At 36.4% G+C, this 14,335-nt stretch overlaps 1 protein-coding gene across 1 annotated transcript in view; it reads left to right on the forward strand.

Moving 5' to 3' along the window:
• The window catches only part of C14H1orf185 (chromosome 14 C1orf185 homolog), a 32,531-nt gene that overhangs the window by 7,654 nt on the left and 10,542 nt on the right, over positions 1-14,335 (forward strand). The window lies entirely within an intron of this gene.

Consider the following 14,335-nt stretch of genomic DNA (forward strand, 5'->3'; position numbering starts at 1 on the left):
AGACTTCCCAAATCTGGGGAGGGAAACAGAAATCCAGATACAGGAGGCACAGAGATCCCACAACAAATTCAACTCAAGAAGCAAGAAGGTCCACACCAAGACACTTAGTAATTAAAAAGTCAAAAAATAGTGATAGAGAATTTTAAAGGTAGCAAGAGAAAAGAAGACAGCTACATACAAAGGAAACCCCAAAAAGTTATCAGCTGATTATTTAACAGAAACTTTGTAAGTTGAAAGAGGATAGCATAATGTATTCAAAGTGCTGAAGGGGAACATTCTGCAGCCAAGAATGCTTTACCCAGTGAGGCTATCATTCAGAATAGGAGAGATAGTTTCCCAAACAAACAAAAGTTAAAAGAACTCCTGGCCACTAAACAGCCCTACAAGAAATGTTAAGGGGGAATCTGAGTGGAAAGCAAAAACCATAAGTAAGAATAAGAAAAGTAAGAATCACAAAATAAAAAGATGTAAAAAATCATGCAAAATGTCTGAAATGTAGAAGGAAGAGAAGTAAAAAATGAAATTAAAATCAAGCAACCATCAGCTTAACATAGACTGCTTTATGCAAAAGATGTTATGTATAAACCTAATGGTAACTACAAATCAAAAAACAATAGAGTAGATATGCAAAAAATTAAAAGTATGGAACCCAAATATATCACTAACTCCCCCCAGCAAACCATGAAAGAGAGAAAGAAAATAATCAGAAAAAAATTACAAAAACAACCACAGAAAAGTAACAAAATGACAATAAATACTTAACAATAGTTACTTTGAATGCAAATGGACTAACTGCTCCAATAAAAAGATATAGGGTGAAAGAGTTTATAAAAAAACAAGACCCAATTATAGGCTTCCTACAAGAGATTTATTACAGGCCTAAAGACACCTGTAGATTTGAAGTTTGGAGATGGAGAAACATTCATCATGCAAGTGGATGTCAAAAGAAAGTCAGAGTAGCAATACTTACGTTGGACAGACAGACTCTAAAATAAAGTCTGTGAAAAGAGGCAAAGAAGGACACTATATAATAATAAACAGAACCCAACAAGAATATATAGCAATTGTAAATATTTTTATGCACCCAACATGGGATTACCCAAATACACAAAACAGTTAATAACAAACAGAAAGGAAATATTCAATAGTAATACACCAATAGTAGGGGACTTTAGCTTCTATTTACATCAGTGAACAGATCATTCAAATAGAAAATCAATGATGAAACAGTAACTTTGAATGATACACTGGACCAGATGGATTTAATGGATATATTCAAAACATTCCATCCAAAAGCAGCAGAATACACATTCTTTTCAAGTGCAAATGGAGCATTCTCCAGAATAGATCACATGTTAAGACCTGAAACAAGCCTCAACAAATTAAAAAAGATCAAAGTTTTACCATGCATATTTTCTGACCATAATGCTATGAAGTTAGAAATCAATCACAAAATATCTGGGAAGATTTTGGGAAGATCCACAAATACATGGAGATTAAATAATAAATAAATACTAAACAATGAATGGGTCAACCATGAAATGAAAGAAGAAATTAAAAACTACGTAGAAACAAATGAAAATGAAAACAGAATAGTCCACGGCACCTGGGTGGATCAGTTGGTTAAGCGTCTGCCTTCAGCTCAAAGCATGATCTTTGGGTCCTGGGATTGAACCCCAGGGTCAGGCTCCCTGCTCCCTCCCTCTCTCCCTCTGGCCCTCCTCTCCACCTGTGCTTGCTCTTTCACTTTCTCTCTCTCTCCCAAATAAATAAACAAAACCTTAAAACAACAACAACACACAATTGTCCAAATCTTTGGGATGTAACAAAAGCAATTTTTTTTCTTTTTCTTTTTATTGTGGTGTTAGTCACCATGCAGTACATCATTAGTTTTTGAGGTAGTGTTCCAAGATTCATTAATTATGTATAAAACCCAGTGCTCCATGCAATACTTGCCCTAAATACCCACCACCAGGCTCACCCATTCCCCAGTTCTTCCCTTAAAACTCTGTTTGTTTCTTGGAGTCCACAGTCTCTCATGGTTTATCTCCCCCTCCAATTTCCCTCTCTTCACTTTTCCTTTCCGTCTCCTAATGTTCTCCATGTTATTCCTTATGTTCCACAAATAAGTGAAACCATATAATAATTGACTTTTTCTGCTTGACTTATTTCACTCAGTGTAATCTCCTCCAGTCCCATCAATGCTGATGCAAAAATTGGGTATTCATCCTTTCTGATGGTTGAGTAATATTCCATTGAATATATGGACCACAGATTCTTCATTCAGTCATCTGTTGAAGGGCATCTTGGCTCTTCAAACTGGGGACCAGTTTGGCTATTGTGGACTTTGCTGCTATGAACGTTGGGGTGCATATGGCCCTTCTTTTCACTACATCTGTATCTTTGGGGTAAATACCCAGTAGCGCAATTGCAGGGTCATAGAGAAAAGCAGTTATTTTTTAAATATATCTTTTATTTTTATTTTTTAGAATGGGAAAGAGAGGAAGAGAGAGAGAAAGGAGGGGCAGAAGGAGAGAGAGAATCTTAAGTAGGCTCCACTCCCAGCACAAAACCTGACACAGGGCTCAATCTCACAACCCTAAAATCATGACCTGAGCCAGACTAAGGATTAGATACTTAACAGACTGAGCCAGGCAGCCACTCCCCAGCAAAAGCAATTCTAAGAGGGAAACTCATAGCAATACAAACCTACCTCACAAGGCAAGAGAGACCTCACACCTAAAGAAGCTGGAAAAAGAACAACAAACAAAACCTAAAACCAGGAGAAGAAAAGAAATAATAATAAAGATTAGAGCAGAAATAAATGATATAGAAAGTAAAAAAAAAAAAAAAAAAAAAAAAAAAAAACCACAGATCAATGAAACCAGGACCTGGTTCTTTGAAAATAGATAAACCTCTAGGCAGACTCTTCCAGAAAAGGGGGTGGGGAGAAGGATTTTAAACAAAATCACCAATGAAAGAGGAGAAATAACAACATCCCAGAAATGCAAATAATTGTAAGAATATTATGGAAAACTATATGCCAATAAATTAGACAACCTAGAAGAAATGGATAAATTCAGAGAAATATAACCTACCAAAACTGAAGCAGGAGGAAACAGAAAATTTGAACAGATCTTTTACCAGCAAGGCACTTGAATCTATAATCAAAAAACACCCAACAAACAATAGTCCAGGGGCAGATGGCTTCACAGTTGAATGCTACCAGACATTTAAGGAAAAGTTAATGCCTGTTCTACTCAAACTATTCTAAAAAATAGAAGAAGGAAAACTTCCAAATTCATTCTGTGAGGCCAGCATTATCCTGATACCAAAACCAACTAAATACACCACAAAAGAGAACTACAGACCAATACAATATCTCTGATGAACATAAGTGCAAAAATCTCAACAAAATGCTAGCAAATAAAATCCAACAATACATTAAAAAAGTCATTCACGATTACCAAGTGGGATTTATTCCTGGGATGAAAGGGTGTGTTTTTTTTTTTAAAGATTTTATTTATTTATTTGACAGAGAGAAATCACAAGTAGACAGAGAGGCAGGCAGAGAAAGAGAGGAAGGGAAGCAGGCTCCCTGCTGAGCAGAGAGCCCAATGCGGGACTCGATCCCAGGACCCTGAGATCATGACCTGAGCTGAAGGCAGCGGCTTAACCCACTGAGCCACCCAGGCGCCCCAAAGGGTGTTTCTATATTCACAAAATAATCAATGTTATACATCTCATCAATAAAAGAAAGGATAAAAAACAGTGATCATCTCAATAGCTGCAGAAAAAGCATTTGACAAAGTACAACACCCATTCATGATAATAATCCTTTAAAAAGTAGGCTTAGAGGGAACATACCTCAACATAATAAAGTTCATTTATGAAAAACCCACAGCTGTTATCATTCTCAATAGGGAAAAACAGAGTTTTCCCCCTAAGGTCAGGAACAACACAAGGATGTCCACTCTTGCCATTTTTATTAAACATAGTGCTAGAAGTCCTAGCCAAAGCAATCAGACAACAAAAAGAAATAAAGACATTCTAAATTGGTAAGGAAGAAGTAAAACTCTCATTATTTGCAGATAATGATACTATATATAGAAAACTCTAAAGACTCAACCAAAAAACTACTAGAACTGATAAATGAATTTAGTGAAGTCACAGGATACAAAATCAATATGCAAAAATTTGTTGCATTTTTAATACATTAGTAATGAAGCAACAGAAAGAGAAATTAAGAAAATAATCCCATTTACAACCACACCAAAAACAATAGAATACCTAGGAATAAACAAAGAGGTGAAAGACCCATACTCAGAAAGCTATAAAACATTGATGGAAGAAATTAGAGACAGAAATGGGAAGACATTCCATGCTAATTGCTTAGAACAATTGCTAAAATGTCCATACGACTCAAAGCAATTTACAGATTTAATGCAATTCTTACCAAAACACCAACAACATTTCTTCATAGAACTAGAACAACAACAAAAAAAAATCACAAAATTTATATGGAACCACAAAAGACCCTGAATTACCAAAGCAATTTTGAAAAAGAAAAAGCTGGTGGTATCACAATTCCAACTTCAAATTATGTTACAAAGCCATAGTAATCAAAACAGTATGGTACTGGTATAAAAATTGACACATAGATTAATGGAACAGATTAGAAAACACAGAAATAAGTCCCAAATTTTGTGGTCTTTTAATCTTCGAAAAGCAGGAAAGAATATCCAATGGGAAAAAGACCGTTTCTTCAACAAATGATGTTGGGAAAACTGGACAGCCACATATAAAAGGATGAAACTGGATCACTTGAAGAGAGCACAGGCATTAATTTCTCTGACATTGGCTATAGCAACATTTTTCTAGATATGTCTTCTGAGGCAAGGGGAATAAAAGAAAAAATAAGCTATTGGGACTACATCAAAATAAAAGCCTTCTGCACAGCAAAGGAAATAATGAACAAAACTAAATGGCAACCTATGGAATGGGAGAAGATAATTGCAAATGACATCTGATAAGGGGTTAGTATCCAAAATATATAAAGAATTTATACGCTTCAACACCCAGAAAACAATTTTTTTTTTAAGATTTTATTTATTTATTTGACAGAGAGAGATCACAGTAGACAGAGAGGCAGGCAGAGAGAGAGAGAGGGAAGCAGGCTCCCTGCAGAGCAGAGCGCCCGATGTGGGACTCGATCCCAGGACCCTGAGATCATGACCTGAGCCGAAGTCAGCGGCTTAACCCACTGAGCCACCCAGGCGCCCCAGAAAACAACTTAAAAATGAGCAGAAGACACAGACATTTCTTCAGAGAAGACATCCAGATGTCCCACAGACACATGAAAAGATGTTCAACACCACTGCTCATCAGGGAAATGCAAATCAAAACCACAATGAGATATTACCTCTCACCTGTCAGGATGCCTAAAATCAAAGAAACAAGAAACAAGTGTTGGAGAGCATGTGCAGAAAAAGAAACTCTCTTGCACTGTTGGTGGGAATGCAAATTGGTGCAGCCACGTTGGAAGACAGTATGGAGGTTCCTCAAGAAATTATAGAGCTACCCTATGATCCAGTGTTTGCACTACTGGGTATTTACCCAGAACTAATTCAAAAACATGAATTCAGAAGATACATGAACCCCTCTGTTTATTGCATTATTATAGAAGCCATACTACGAAAGCAATATAAGTTTCCATTGAATGATGAATAGATAAGGTGTGGTATAATGGAGCATTATTCAACCATTAAAAAAAAATTTTCCATTTGCAGTGCAAAGTGAAGCTATACAGTATAATGTTAAGCAAAATAAGTCAGTGTGAGAAGGACAAATACCATATGATTCCACTCTTATGTGAAATTTAAGGAACAAAACCAAGAGCAAAGCACAAGGTTGGGGGGACCAAGAAGCAGACTCTTAACTATAATGGTTCTAATGGTTATCAGAAGGGAGGTGAACTATAGAGAACAAACTAATGGTTATCAGAAGGGAGGTGAAGGGGAGGATGGGTGAAACAGATGAAGGGGATTAAGGAGTGCACTTGTCATGATGAGCATTGGGCAATGTATAGAATTGTTGTATCACTATATTTATGCCTGAAACTAAGATAACATTGTATGTTAACTATACTGGAATTTAAAATTTTTAAAAATAAATAGAAAGGAAAAAATTAGAAAATGTTTCAAGAAGGATGAGATGATGATATTGAAAGTGCTTAAGAAGTTGAGAATGATTATGGAGAAATAATTTTTGAATTTGGCAACATGGAAGTTATTGACGACCTCTAACAGTTTTGGTGGAGTGATGAGTTCAGAAGCTCACGTTTGAATAAAACACGGGAGGTGAGAGAATTGAATCAATATAGACCTCCCTTTAAGGAAGGTGTTGTTTTCTGTTTTGTTTTGTATTGTTTTGTTTTTGGTGAAGGGGAGTTGACAAATGGGGAAGTAACTGGAAGAGATTGTGAGGGCAAGAAAGAGGGTTTTTTTCCTCTTTAAAAATTGAAGACATGCTTGATTATCTTCCTCTCTCATTCCCACTTCCCTCAAATTTGAACCATCACCAAGTTCTATTTAACCTCATAAATCACCCAAATCTATTCTTTTCTTTCAGTTACCTCTGTTACCATCTTATTTATCATTATTCTTCACATAGATTACTGCAGTACAATAATAACTGACTCTCTACCTACACTATTATTCTCATTAAATCTCTTTTCCACACTTGAGCCAGACATTTTCCAAATACATATATAATCAACTTACCAGACCATTCCATCCATCCCCACTATATTATAAAGGACTTCCAATTGCTTTTAGGATAAAAACAAATGGCATGACTTTTGAGGCCTTACATGGTCTGCCCATTTCATCTCCCACTTTACTCTTGCTTTCACTGTTTCTGCTACACTGTCCTAATCTGGCCCCTATGTCTTTATCTTGATATTATTTCTGACTGAAATACTTTCTTCTACAACTCCCTTCCTCCACAACACTCTGCCTAATAAATTACTATTTCTTCAAATGCCCAATTCAGTCTTTTCCTCAGAAAAGCCTTCTCCCTGACTCTCTAACCAGATTAATTCCCTTTGTTGCATAGTCCCACAGTACAACAGGTACCTTTCCTTGATAGCTCTTTCCAAAGCTGTAATTTTTCATTTTCTTGTCAGCATTTTATTAATGTCTGCCTTCCTTAATAGTGTTTAACCTCCACAAGAGCAATAACGGTTCTATGAGGGTAGTGGCTGTGCTTTTTTTTCCCTTACCACTATATATCCAGCACCCAGCATAATGCCTGACCTATAGCAAGTACTCACTAAATATTTGTTAAGTGAACTTAATTCAATGAATGAGTGAATCCTGGTTGCCTAAACCACATTAAGTAATGAAATACAGTCTCTTAAATTAACTTAGAAGTTTTCTAGTACTTCTGTATGAAGAAATGGCAATCAGCATTATTTTTTAAATTGGTAAATTTGGAATGACTATTAGAAACTACATTTCCTTATGCTTAATTATCTTTGATCAGCTGGATTTTACTTGCTGCTTCGGTATTTTTAACCGTCTCTCAAAATTGTTTGTGTTGCATGGGTAAGGTCATGGGTACACTTGCATTGTAACTCATTAGTTTCAATCCAGTTTCCTTCTATTTAATTTTGCCAGATATATTATTCAGTAAAAAACTGATGAATTAATTTCATTTCATTCCTTTGTCATAGAAGACAAATTTATGAAAAGACTAGTTAACATTAAACTAGATTGATGATCTCACAACCAGAAAGATGGATATCAAAAAATCGTGGTTAATTTCAAACTGGAAATATTAATCCTGCATAAAAAGTGGCTTAATTTACATTCTATGAATAAAATAGGTCTAGTAAAATCAGTAACATATGAAAAGGGAATATATATGTTGATCGGTGTTTTAAAAATAAATATATGGGGGGAAAGCAAGATGGCAGAGGTGTAGGAGATGTAAATTTTATCTGGTCCCAGGAATTCAGCTAGGTAGTTATCAAAACTTTCTGACACCTACAAATTCAACAGGAGATCAAAGAAAAAAATAGCAGCAATTCTATGAACAGAAAAGCAATTACTTTCTAGAAGGTCTCTTCTCATTTGTTTAGTGTATATTTTTCTGATGTCATTGTTACCCTTTTAAGATTTTCTTCTCTCATTCATCTATTCTTCTCTGGAAAAAATGATAAAATGGAAAAATTCATCTCAAAAAAAAAAAAAAAAAGAACAAGAGGCAGTACCAACTGCTAGGGTCCTAATAAATAAGGACATTAGTAAGATGTCAGAACTAGAGTTCACAATGGCAACTATAAAGATACTAGCTGGACTTGAAAAAAGTGGAGAAAGTACTAGAGAATCCCTTTCTGGAGAAATAAAAGAACTAAAATCTGACCAAGTCAAAATAAAAAAAGGCTATTAATGAGGGGCAATAAAAAATGTAGGTTCTTTCTGCTAGGATAAATGAGGCAGAAGAGAGAATTAGTACTATAGAAGAGCAAATGATGGAGAATAAAGAAGCTGAGAAAAAGAGAGATAAACAACTACTAGATCACAAAGCAAGAATTTGAGAGATGAGTGATACAATAAGACAAAACAATATTAGAATAATTGGAAATCCCAGAAGAAGAAGAAAGAGGGACAGAAGGTATATTAAGAAGAACTTCCTTAATTTAGGGAAGGAAACAGGCATTAAAATCCAGGAGGCATAGAGAATCCCCCTCAAAATTAAGAAAAATAGGTCCATACCTCATCATCTAATAGTAAAACTTACAAGTCTCAGAGACGAAGAGAAACTCCTGAAAAAAGCTCAGGACAAGAGGTCTGTAACCTACAACAGTAGAAACATTAGATTGGCAGAACCTATCCATAGAGACCTGACAGGCCAGAAAGGACTGGCATGATATATTCAGAGTGCTAAATGAGAAAACTTGCAGCCAAGAATACTAGATCCAGCTAGGCTGTCACTGAAAATAGAAGGAAAGATAAAAATCTTTAAGGACAAAGAAAAATTAAAAGAATTTGCGAACATCAAACCAGCCCTACAAGAAATATTGAAAGAGATCCTCTAAACAAAGAGAGAGAGCCTAAAAGTAACATAAACCAGACAGTAACAGAGACAATATACAGTAACAGTCACCTTACAAGCAATAAAATAGCACTAAATTCATATCTTTCAATAGTTACCCTGAATGTAAATGGGCTAAATGCCCTAGTTGAAAGGCACTGCTGTCAGATTGGATTAAACACACACACACACATACACAAAAGACTACACATACAAAAGATTCATTGATATGCTGTCCGCAAGAGACTCATTTTATTTATTTATTTATTTTTATTTATTTTTTTGTATTTTAATTATTTTATTTAACAGATTATTTTTTTTTATAAACATATATTTTTATCCCCAGGGGTACGGGTCTGTGAATCACCAGGTTTACACACTTCACAGCACTCACCAAAGCACATACCCTCCCCAATGTCCATAATCCCACCCCCTTCCCCCAAACCCCCTCCCCCCAGCAACCCCAGTTTGTTTTGTGAGATTAAGAGTCACTTATGGTTTGTCTCCCTCCCAATCCTATCTTGTTTCATTTATTCTTCTCCAACCCACTTAAGCCCCCATGTTGCATCATCACTTCCTCATATCAGGGAGATCATATGATAGTTGTCTTTCTCTGCTTGACTTATTTCGCTAAGCATGATATGCTCTAGTTCCATCCATGTTGTCGCAAATGGCAAGATTTCATTTCTTTTGATGGCTGCATAGTATTCCATTGTGTATATATACCACATCTTCTTGATCCATTCATCTGTTGATGGACATCTAGGTTCTTTCCATAGTTTGGCTATTGTGGACATTGCTGCTATAAACATTCGGGTGCACGTGCCCCTTTGGATCACTACATTTGTATCTTTAGGGTAAATACCCAGTAGTGCAATTGCTGGGTCATAGGGCAGTTCTATTTTCAACATTTTGAGGAACCTCCATGCTGTTTTCCAGAGTGGCTGCACCAGCTTGCATTCCCACCAACAGTGTAGGAGGGTTCCCCTTTCTCCGCATCCTCGCCAGCATCTGTCATTTCCTGACTTGTTAATTTTAGCCATTCTGACTGGTGTGAGGTGATATCTCATTGTGGTTTTGATTTGTATTTCCCTGATGCCGAGTGATATGGAGCACTTTTTCATGTGTCTGTTCGCCATCTGGATGTCTTCTTTGCAGAAATGTCTGTTCATGTCCTCTGCCCATTTCTTGATTGGATTATTTGTTCTTTGGGTGTTGAGTTTGCTAAGTTCTTTATAGATTCTGGACACTAGTCCTTTATCTGATATGTCGTTTGCAAATATCTTCTCCCATTCTGTCAGTTGTCTTTTGATTTTGTTAACTGTTTCCTTTGCTGTGCAAAAGCTTTTGATCTTGATGAAATCCCAATAGTTCATTTTTGCCCTTGCTTCCCTTGCCTTTTGCGTTGTTCCTAGGAAGATGTTGCTGCGGCAGAGGTCGAAGAGGTTGCTGCCTGTATTCTCCTCAAGGATTTTGATGGACTCCTTTCGCACATTGAGGTCCTTCATCCATTTTGAGTCTATTTTTGTGTGTGGTGTAAGGAAATGGTCCAATTTCATTTTTCTGCATGTGGCTGTCCAATTTTCCCAGCATCAGGAAAGAATGTCCAATGGGAAAAAGACAGCCTCTTCAAGAGACTCATTTTAGACCCAAAGACACCTCCAGATGTAAAGTGAGAGGGTGGAAAACCTTTTACCATGCTAATGGTATTTTAAAAAAACAAAACAAAACAAAACAGAACCCTGGGGTGGTGATCCTTATATCAGACAAATTAGATTTTAAACCAAAGACTAATAAGAGATGGGGAAGGACACTGTAGCTTACTTAAAGGGTCTATCCAACAAAAAGATCTAAAAATTGTAAGCACCTATGCCCCTAACATGGGAGCAGCCAATTATATAAGCCAATTAATAACAAAATCAAAGAAACACATTGACAATAATATCAGAATAGTAGGGGACTTTTACACCTCCCTACCTGAAATAGATTATCTAAGCAAAAGATCAACAAGGAAATAAAAGCTTTAAATGACACACTGGACCAAATGGACTTCACATATATATTCAGAGCATTCCATCCCCAAACAACATAATACACATTCTTCTCTAGTGCACATGGAACAGTCACCAGAATAGATCACATCCTGGGTCACAAATCAGAGCTCAACCAGTACCAAAAGATCAGGATCATTCCCTGCAAACTTTTGCACCACAATGCTTTGAAACTGAAACTCAATCACAAGAGGAAAGTTGGGAAGAACCCAAATACATGGAGGTTGAAGATTGTACTAAAGAATGAATGGGTCAACCAGGAAATTAAAGAAAAATTAAAAAAATTCATTGAAACAAATGACATTGAAAACAACAGTTCAAAACCTTTGGGATGCAGTAATGGTGCTCCTAAGAGGGAAGTATATAGCAATACAAGCCTTTCTCAAGAAACAAGAAAGGTTTCAAATACACAACCTAACCCTGCACCTAAAGGAGCTGGAGAAAGAATAGCCAAGAAAGCCTAAATCCAGCAGAGCAGAAACCAATGAAATAGAAACCAAAAGAACAGTAGAACCAATCAACAAAACTAGGAGCTGGTTCTTTGAAAGAATTAATAAGACTGATAAACCCCTGGCCAGATTTATCCAAAAGAAAAGAAAAAGGACCCAAATAAATAAAATCATGAATGAGAGGAGAGATCACAACCAACATGGAAGAAATACAAACAATTGTAAGAACATATTTATGAGCAACTCTATGCCAATAAATTAGGCAATCTGGAAGAAATGGATGGATTCCTAGAACATATAAACTATCAAAACTGAAACAGGAAGAAATAAAAAACCTGAACAGACCCATAACCAGCAAGGAAATTGAAGCAGTAATCAAAAATCTCCCAAAAAACAAGAATCCAGAGCCAGGTGGCTTTCCAGGGGGAATTCTACCAAACATTTAAAGAAAAATTAATACCTGTTCTTCCAGAGATGTTTTGAAACATCAAAAAGTCAAAATGGAAGGAAAACTTCCAAACTCTGAGTCCAGCATTACTTTGATCCCAAAACCAGACAAAGACCCCATCAAAAAGAAGAATTACAGAGCAATATCCCTGATGGATATGCATACAAAAATTCTCACCAGAATACTAGCCTATAGGATCTAGTAGTACATTAAAAGGATTATTCACCACAACAAAGTGGGATTTATTCCTGGGCTGCAGGGTTGGTTCAACATCTGCAAATCAATCAATGTGATACAATATATTAGTAAAAGAAAGAACAAGAACCATATGATCCTCTCAATAGATGCAAAAAAAGCATTTGACAAAGTACAGCATCCTTTCTTGATTAAAACTCTTCATAGGTAGGGATAGAGGGAACATACCTCAATATCATAAAAGCCATCTATGAAAAACCCACAACAAATATCATTCTCAATGGGGAAAAACTAAGAGTTTTTCCCCTAAGGTCAGGAACACAGCAGGGATGTCCACTATCACCACTGCTGTTCAACATAGTACTAGAAGTCCTGCCTAAGCTATCAGAAAACAGAAAGAAATAAAAGCCATCTGAATCGACAAGAAGTCAAACTTTCACTCTTTGCAGGTGATACAGTACTTTATGTGGAAAACCCAAAAGATTCCACCCCAAAACTGCTAGAACTCATACAGGAGTTCAGTAAAGTGTCAGGATATAAAATCAGCATATGGAAATGAGTTGCATTTCTATCACCAACAAGACAGAAGAGAGAGAAATTAAGAAGTTGATCCCATTTACAATTGCATCCAAAACCATAAGATATCTAGTAATAAATCTAACCAGTGAGGCAAAGAATCTGTACACTGAAAACTGTATAATACTCATGAAAGAAATTGAGGAAGACACAAAGAACTGGAAAAATGTTCCATGCTCATGGATTAGAAGAAAAAATATTGTTAAAATGTCTATGCTACTTACAGCAATCTATACATTCAATGCAATCTGTATAAAATACCATCAACTTTTTTCACAGACTGGAACAATTGATTCTAAAAACTGTATGGAACCAGAAAAGACAAAATAATGTTGAAGAAGAAAACCAAAGGTGGTGCCATCAGAATTCTGGACTTCAAGCTCTCTTACAAAGCTATAGTCGTCAAGACAGTATGGTACTGGCACAAAAACAGACACATAGATCAGTGGAACAGGATAGAGAACCCAGAAATGGACCCTCAACTCTATGGTCAACTAAACTTTGACAAAGCAGGAAAGAATGTCCAATGGAAAAAAGACACTCTCTTCAACAAATGGTGTTGGGAAAATTGGGCAGACATGCAGAAGAATGAAACTGGACCATTTCCTTATACCACACATAAAAAAACCTCAAAATGGATGAAAGACCTAAATGTGAGACAGGAATCCATCAAAATCTTTGAGAAGAACACAGACAGCAACTTCTGTGACCTCAGCCACAGCAAGTTCTTCCTAGAAACATCGCCAAAGACCAGGGAAGCACTCAGCATAATCTCTGAGTGAAATAAGTCAAGCAAAGAAAGTCAATTATCATATGGTTTCACTTACTTGTGGAACAAAGGAAATAACATGGAGGACACTAGAAGAAGGAAAAGAAAAGTGAATTGGGGGAAATAGGAGGGGGAGACGAGCCACAAAAGAGACTGGATTCTGAGAAGCAAACAGAGTTTTGGGGGGCGGTAGGGATATGGGTGAGCCTGGTGGTAAGTATTAAGGAGGGCACATTTTTTATGGAGAACTGGATGTTGTACATAAATAATGAATTTGTAACACTGCATCAAAAACTAATGTATTTTATGGTGACTAACATAAAACAATAAAAAAAATGACAAGGGAAGCAGGGCAAAAGTGAACTTTTGGGACATCATCAAGATAAAAGATCTGCATAGCAAAGGTAACAGTCAACAAAACCAAAAGACAACTGACAGAATGGGAGAAGATATTTGCAAATGACAAATCAGATAAAGGGCTAGTATCCAAAATGTATGAAGAACTTATCAAACTCAACATCCAAAAAACAATCAAGTCAAGAAATGGGCAGAAGACATGAACAGACATTTCTCCAAAGAAGACATCCAAATTGCCAGCAGACACATGAAAAAGTGCTCAACATCATTCCACATCAGGGAAATACAAACCAAAACCACAATGAGATACCACCACACACCAGTCAGAGTGGCTAAAATGAACAAGTCAGGAAATGACAGGTATTGGTGAGGATGTGGAGAAAAGGGAACC

This window comes from Mustela nigripes, chromosome 14, assembly GCF_022355385.1.
Source record: "Mustela nigripes isolate SB6536 chromosome 14, MUSNIG.SB6536, whole genome shotgun sequence".
Taxonomy (NCBI): Eukaryota; Metazoa; Chordata; class Mammalia; order Carnivora; family Mustelidae; genus Mustela; species Mustela nigripes.